Source organism: Rattus norvegicus, chromosome 9, assembly GCF_036323735.1.
Source record: "Rattus norvegicus strain BN/NHsdMcwi chromosome 9, GRCr8, whole genome shotgun sequence".
NCBI lineage: Eukaryota > Metazoa > Chordata > Mammalia > Rodentia > Muridae > Rattus > Rattus norvegicus.
Window position 1 is genome coordinate 11,510,677 of NC_086027.1, and position 7,065 is coordinate 11,517,741.

Genomic DNA, 7,065 nt, shown 5'->3' on the forward strand with positions numbered 1-7,065 from the left:
GGCATATATAAAATAATAAATTTCTTTCCCTTTTATATATAAAGTAGGGCATCCTCCCTTTCTCAAATATAACAAGAAAATTAAATTGGACATCAGTGAGCAAATGTCAACTTGGAGCTTGTGTTACTACATTGTAACCACATAGCCATCACTTCTCCAATATCATTCTTCCTGAATAGGCAAGTCTAGGCATGAGAATATTGGGGGCTGCACCATGATCCTTTACTCCTACCAAACATAAGAATCAGGAGGATGGGAAGGGAGTGGAATGGCCTGAGTTCAGGTTGAACCTCAATTTTAATGGGTCCATAAGTTCAGGAGGGAGTCCATTTGGCATTGTGATATATGGATTCTGTATTCTTATCCTAGGTGTTATAATAATTCAACATGAATGTGTGCTATAATGCCACCCCACCTCACAGATGTAAGAGTGAAAATCATGTTTGACCTTTCTGGGAAGAGCTCTGCCTTTTCCTACCATCTACAGTTATACAACATCACTTTACAAAGCTCAGAAGAGAGGGGTGCAGATGTGCACCCCTTAGAAGTTGAGGATCTTTTCTTCTGATTAGGGCACTTGTTTTTCCTATGTAATTTTTCCCTTGCTCTTTTACTAATGGTGGCTGACTTCTTTCCTGGCCTGAGGTAAACTAGAGTCCAATCTTTTGGATTACTGAACCTTCTATTTTTGAGATGACAGGCCCACCAAGGGTCCTACTGCATACAGAATGTATGAATAAGTCTCATGGGCTGGAGTAAGTTAAAAACGTCTGTGACAACAAAGAACTGATTAAGAAAACAAGAGACCAGCTGCTCGTCAAGATCACAGTTGTATGATAGTAAGAAAATGTGAATAGGCATCAGGTGAAAAGATAAATTAATTAGGAAGTCATAGACCTAGAAGGGTTATCCTTTGCTCTCAGTGGAGCTGCCATTCTTTCTGCCATTCCTCACCCTCTACCACAGGACCAGAGACTTCCCCAAACAACTGGCTGGCCTTGTCAAAGACCTGGCAGGGCTTCTCCCTGTAGAATAGGACACTTAGAGTCCTTGTGGACTCACCAAGAGGTCTCCTCCACACAGGTTCCTTGTTGTCAAAGGGAAATGTTCCTGCAGAATCCTGCCATGGCAGCAGGAATTTCAACCTGGCTGCTCTTGGTCCAGCTCACTGGGTGCAGGCTTGAGGCCCAGGGGTATCTGGGGAAAGAAGCAGCACTCACTACCTCACAGCTCTCTCTTTGTTGGATGCAACTGCTAGGACTGTGATGGGATTTTTGTTTCTTTGTGTGTTTATTAGAAATACCTACAAAGCTGATTAAAGTTGTAACATGCCTTCATACCCAGCGTGCAGAATGTTTTTAAATCATTGTTGTTCCTGTTTTATGTTTGGATTTTGTTTTTTAATCCCCTCACGAAATTTCCCTGTGCTTAGAATGTTAAGCATGTGCTTGGGAGGGATCGATTATTCAAGTTAGGCAAAGCTTTTGTTCTCACCATCCACTCCACAGATGATGCCATTTCTTACTTTCAAATAAGAAAACAGTCATAGAGAAGTAAATTAACCTATAAGCTATCACAGAAGAAACACATCATGATTGTGGAATGGCACCCCAGTATTTTGTATTTCCTAAGTTATTTTTATTTTAAACTTTTTTTCTTTTTCTTTTTTTTTTCTTTGTTTTTTTTTCTTTTTTTTCCGAGCTGGGGACCGAACCCAGGGCCTTGCGCTCGCTAGGCAAGCAATCTACAGCTGAGCTAAATCCCCAACCCCTATTTTAAACTTTTTATTGGATTTTTTGGGTACATTTCATTTTTTTTAAATCCTTAAAGGTATCTTTTATTCCTCTCCTCCCATTTACAAGGTGGAATTTCACCTGTGATTGTTAGTACAGATAGTTTGGTCAATGGCTTAGATATCACCCTGGCCTAGTTTCCTTGGCATAAGCTGAGTTAGAAACAGGCTCAAAGATTCAGGACCAACAAATAATGAATTCCACTACATCTGGATACCTAGCCTCACACCCAGGAAGGGACTGGATTTCCATTCACTATTTAAAAAAAAGATGCAGTTCATTAACATGTAAAAATATTTCTCACGTATATTAAAGTGTTTACCATGGTCATACAGTTTTTCAAATACCTGGCATTCATCTTTTTCCAAATCCTAAAATTTCTTTCTTATTCACATTTTCTTTTTTTGATTATTTCTTAGTATTATTATCATATTTTTAAATTTTATTTTTTTAATAGATATATACTTTTTATTTACATTTCAAACCTATTCCCTTTCCCAGCTTTTGGTCCATAAGCCACCCTGCCGTGCCCTCTCCCATATGTATGGTCCCCCAATCCAGGCCACTTAGAAACCCCTTCCTGGACATTCCCCTGCACTGAGTGTCCAACCTTGTTAAGAACAAGGGCTTCCACTTCCACAGGTGCCCCAACAAGGCTATTCTCTCCTACATATGCAGTTGGACCCCTGGGTCAGTCCATGTATAGTCTTTTGCTAGTGGTTTATTTGGTTTGCATAGAGTTCTTATGGGGTTGCAAGCCCTTCAGCTCTTTGAATCCTTCTTCTAATTCCCATAAAGGGCGTCCTGTTCTCAGTTCAGTAGTTTACTGCTAGCACTGACCTCTTTATTTGACATGCTCTGGATGTGTCTGGAGATATATATCTGGTCGCTTTCAGTAATCACTTTTTAGCTTCATCAATCTTACCTAGTTTTGGTGGCTGTATATACATGGGCCACATGTGTGGCAGACTCTGAATGGCTGTTCCTTCAGTCTCTGCTTTAGATTTGGCCTCCATATCCCCTCCTATGGATATTTTTGTTCCCCATTTTAAGAAGGAGTGGGAGTATCTGCACTTTGGTCATCCTTCTTCTTGAGTTTCCTGAGATCTGCAGATTGCATCTTGGGTAATTCGAGGTTTTGGTCAATATCCACTTATCAATGAGTGCATATTGTCAACGAGGGGTGCTGAGTACCTGGAAGAGAATGAGGGACAAGAGATGCGAAGAAGGACTCCAAGACAAGAGTCTGATCAAGGCGACAATTTTATTTTTCCCCAAGGCTGAATTTGTACCATAAAATGGGTAACAGAGAGAGGAGAGAAGTAAGAAACATTTATGCACGCCAAGGACACAATATTCATGTGGTCAGGGAATCCGCTGATGTTGACAGGTTGTCAGAAAGGTCACAGGTTTGTCATATCTATTAGTCAGCAGGCTGTTGGTTTTTCAGAGAGGTTACAGGACATGACATTTGGTATCTTAACGTCACACGTGATGATATGATTATTCATTTTGACCACCACATTTGTATTAGTCTTCTGCAGCTGGCTGGGGATTTTCCATGAACCCAGTCATACTTAATGCTAACCATAATAATAACATCAATAATGGAGGGCTTCAAGGCCATCGCTCCCAACAGCATACCAAGTGTGTTTTTCTGTGATTGGATTACCTCACTGTGGATGATATTTTCTAGTTCTTTCCATTTGCCTATTTATTGAACGTAGTCATTGTTTTTTTTTTTTTTTTTTTTATTAACTTGAGTATTTCTTATATACATTTCGAGTGTTATTCCCTTTCCCGGTTTCCGGGCAAACATCCCCCTCCCCCCTCCCCTTCCTTATGGGTGTTCCCCTCTCAACCCTCCCCCCATTGCCGCCCTCCCCCCATGGACTAGTTCACTGGGGGTTCAGTCTTAGCAGGACCCAGGTCTTCCCCTTCCACTGGTGCTCTTACTAGGATATTCATTGCTACCTATGGGGTCAGAGTCCAGGGTCAGTCCATGTATAGTCTTTAGGTAGTGGCTTAGTCCCTGGAAGCTCTGGTTGCTTGGCATTGTTGTACTTTTGGGGTCTCGAGCCCCTTCTAGCTCTTCCAGTTCTTTCTCTGATTCCTTCAATAGAGGACCTATTCTCAGTTCAGTGGTTTGCTGCTGGCATTCGCCTCTGTATTTGCTGTATTCTGGCTGTGTCTCTCAGGAGCGATCTACATCCGGCTCCTGTCGGTCTGCACTTCTTTGCTTCATCCATCTTGTCTAATTGGGTGGCTGTATATGTATGGGCCACATGTGGGGCAGGCTCTGAATGGGTGTTCCTTCAGTCTCTGTTTTAATCTTTGCCTCTCCCTTCCCTGCCAAGGGTATTCTTTTTCCTCATTTAAAGAAGGAGTGAAGCATTCACATTTTGATCATCCGTCTTGAGTTTCGTTTGTTCTAGGCATCTAGGGTAATTCAAGCATTTGGGCTAATAGCCACTTATCAATGAGTGCATACCATGTATGTCTTTCTGTGATTGGGTTAGCTCACTCAGGATGATATTTTCCAGTTCCAACCATTTGCCTACGAATTTCATAAACTCGTTGTTTTTGATAGCTGAGTAATATTCCATTGTGTAGATGTACCACATTTTCTATATCCATTCCTCTGTTGAAGGGCATCTGGGTTCTTTCCATTTTCTGGCTATTATAAATAAGGCTGCGATGAACATAGTGGAGCACGTGTCTCTTTTATATGTTGAGGCATCTTTTGGGTATATGCCCAAGAGAGGTATAGCTGGATCCTCAGGCAGTTCAATGTCCAATTTTCTGAGGAACCTCCAAACTGATTTCCAGAATGGTTGTACCAGTCTGCAATCCCACCAAAAATGGAGGAGTGTTCCTCTTTCTCTGCATCCTCGCCAGCATCTGCTGTCACATGAGTTTTTGATCTTAGCCAATCGCACTGGTGTGAGGTGAAATCTCAGGGTTGTTTTGATTTGCATTTCCCTTATGACTAAAGATGTTGAACATTTCTTTAGGTGTTTCTCAGCCATTCGGCATTCCTCAGCTGTGAATTTTTGTTTAGCTCTGAACCTGCTGCAGGCTTTTGAGATGTCTCCATCCAGGCCCTCTGCTGGCAGTCCCTGTCATTGTATGTTGTCCCCAGCATTAGCCAGAGCAATCAGACAACAGGAGGAGGTCAAAGGGATACAGATTGGAAAGGAAGAAGTCAAAATATAACTATTGCAGAGGATAGGATAGTATACATGAGACACCCCAAAAGTTACACCAGAGAACTCCTAAGTCTGATAAACAACTTCAGCAAAGTGGCTGGGTATAAAATTAACTCAAACAAATCATTAGACTTCCTCTACACAAAAGATAAACAAGCTGAGAAAGAAATTAGGGAAATGACACCTTTCATAATAGTCTCAAATTATATAAAAATACCTCAGTGTGACTTTTATGAAGCAAGTGAAAGATCTGTGTGACAAGAACTTCCAGTATCTGAAGAAAGAAATTGAAGGTCTCAGAAGATGGAAAGATCTCCCATGCCCATGGCTTGACAGGATGAAGATAGTAAAAATGGCCATTTTTCCAAAAGTGACCTACAGATTGAAAGCAACCCCCATCAAAATGCCAAATCAATTGTTCATAGGGTTAGAAGAAATAATTTGCAAATTCATTTGGAATAACAAGTAAGGCAGGACAGCTAAAACTATCCTCAACAATAGAAGACTTCCCTGGGAATCACCATCCATGAACTCAAGCAGTTTACAGAGCATTAGTGATAAAAACTGTATGGTATTGGTACAGAGACAGGAAGATAGACCAGTGGAATAGAACTGCAGACACAGAAATGAACCAGCACACCTATGGTCACTTGGTTTTCGACAAAGGAGACAAAAGCATCCAGTAGAAAAAAGATAGCATTTTCAGCAAATGGTGCTGGTTCCACTGGAGGTCAGCATATGGAAGAGTCCAAATCATCCCCTTCTTATTGCCCTGGACAAAGCTTAAGTCCAGGTGGATCAAGGACCTCTACATCAAACCAGATACACTCAATCTATAGAAGCAAAAGTGGGGAAGCATTTTGAACACAAGGACACTGGAAAATTTTCCTGAGCAAAACATGAATGGCTTATGCTCTACGATCAAGAGTAGTCAAATGGGACCTCATAAAAGTACAAAGCTTCTGTAAGGCAAAGGACACTGTGGTTAGGACAAAACACAAACCAGCAAATTGAGAAAAGACCTTTACCAATCCTACAACTGATCGAGGGTTAATATCCAAAATTTAGAAAGAACTCATGAAGTTGGACAGTTGGAATGTAGGGAGACTAATAACCCTATTAAAAATTGTGGTTCAGAGCTGAACAAAGAATTCACAGCTGAGGAATATGGAGTCGCTGAGAAGCACCAAAAGAAATGTTTAACATCTTTAGTTATAAGGGAAATGGAAATCAAAAAAACCCTGAAATTCCTCCTCACACCAGTCTGAATGGCTAAGATAAATCACTCAGGTGACAGAAGATACTTGTAGGGATTTGAGAAGGAGGAACACTCCTCCATTGTTGGTGAGATTGCAGACTGGTACAACCATTCTGGAGGTTCTTCAGAAAATTAGACATTGCACTAGCTGAGGCCCAGCTATACCTCTCTTGCACATATACCCAAAAGATGCTCCAACATACAACAACACACACCCTCCACTATGTACATAGCAGCCTTATTAATAATAGTCATAAAATGAAAAGATCCCAGATGCCCTTCAACAGAGGAATGGAAACAGAAAGTGTGGTACATCTACACAATGGAGTACTACAGAGGTATCAAAAACAATGACTTCATGAAATTCATAGGCAAATAGAATGAACTAAAACATATCATCCTGAGTGAGTTAACCCAATCACAGAAACACACACATGGTATGCACTCATTGATAAGTGGATATTAACCCAAATGCTCGAATTCCCCAAGATTCACAGACCAAATGAAATTCAGGAAGGATGACCAAAATGCTGATTCTTCACTCCATCCTTTAAAGGAGAAGTAGAATCACTATTGATGGGGTAGGGAGGCAAAGTTTAGAACAGAGCCTGGAGGAATGGCCATTCAGAGTCTACCCCACGAGTGGCCTATACACATACAGCCTTCAAACTAGATAAGGTGGATGAAGCTAAGAGGTGCAGGTTGACAGGAACTGGATATAGATGTCTCCTGAGAGGCACAGCCAGATCATGTCAAATACAGTGGCGAATGCTAGCAGCAAACCATTGAACTGAGAACTGGACCT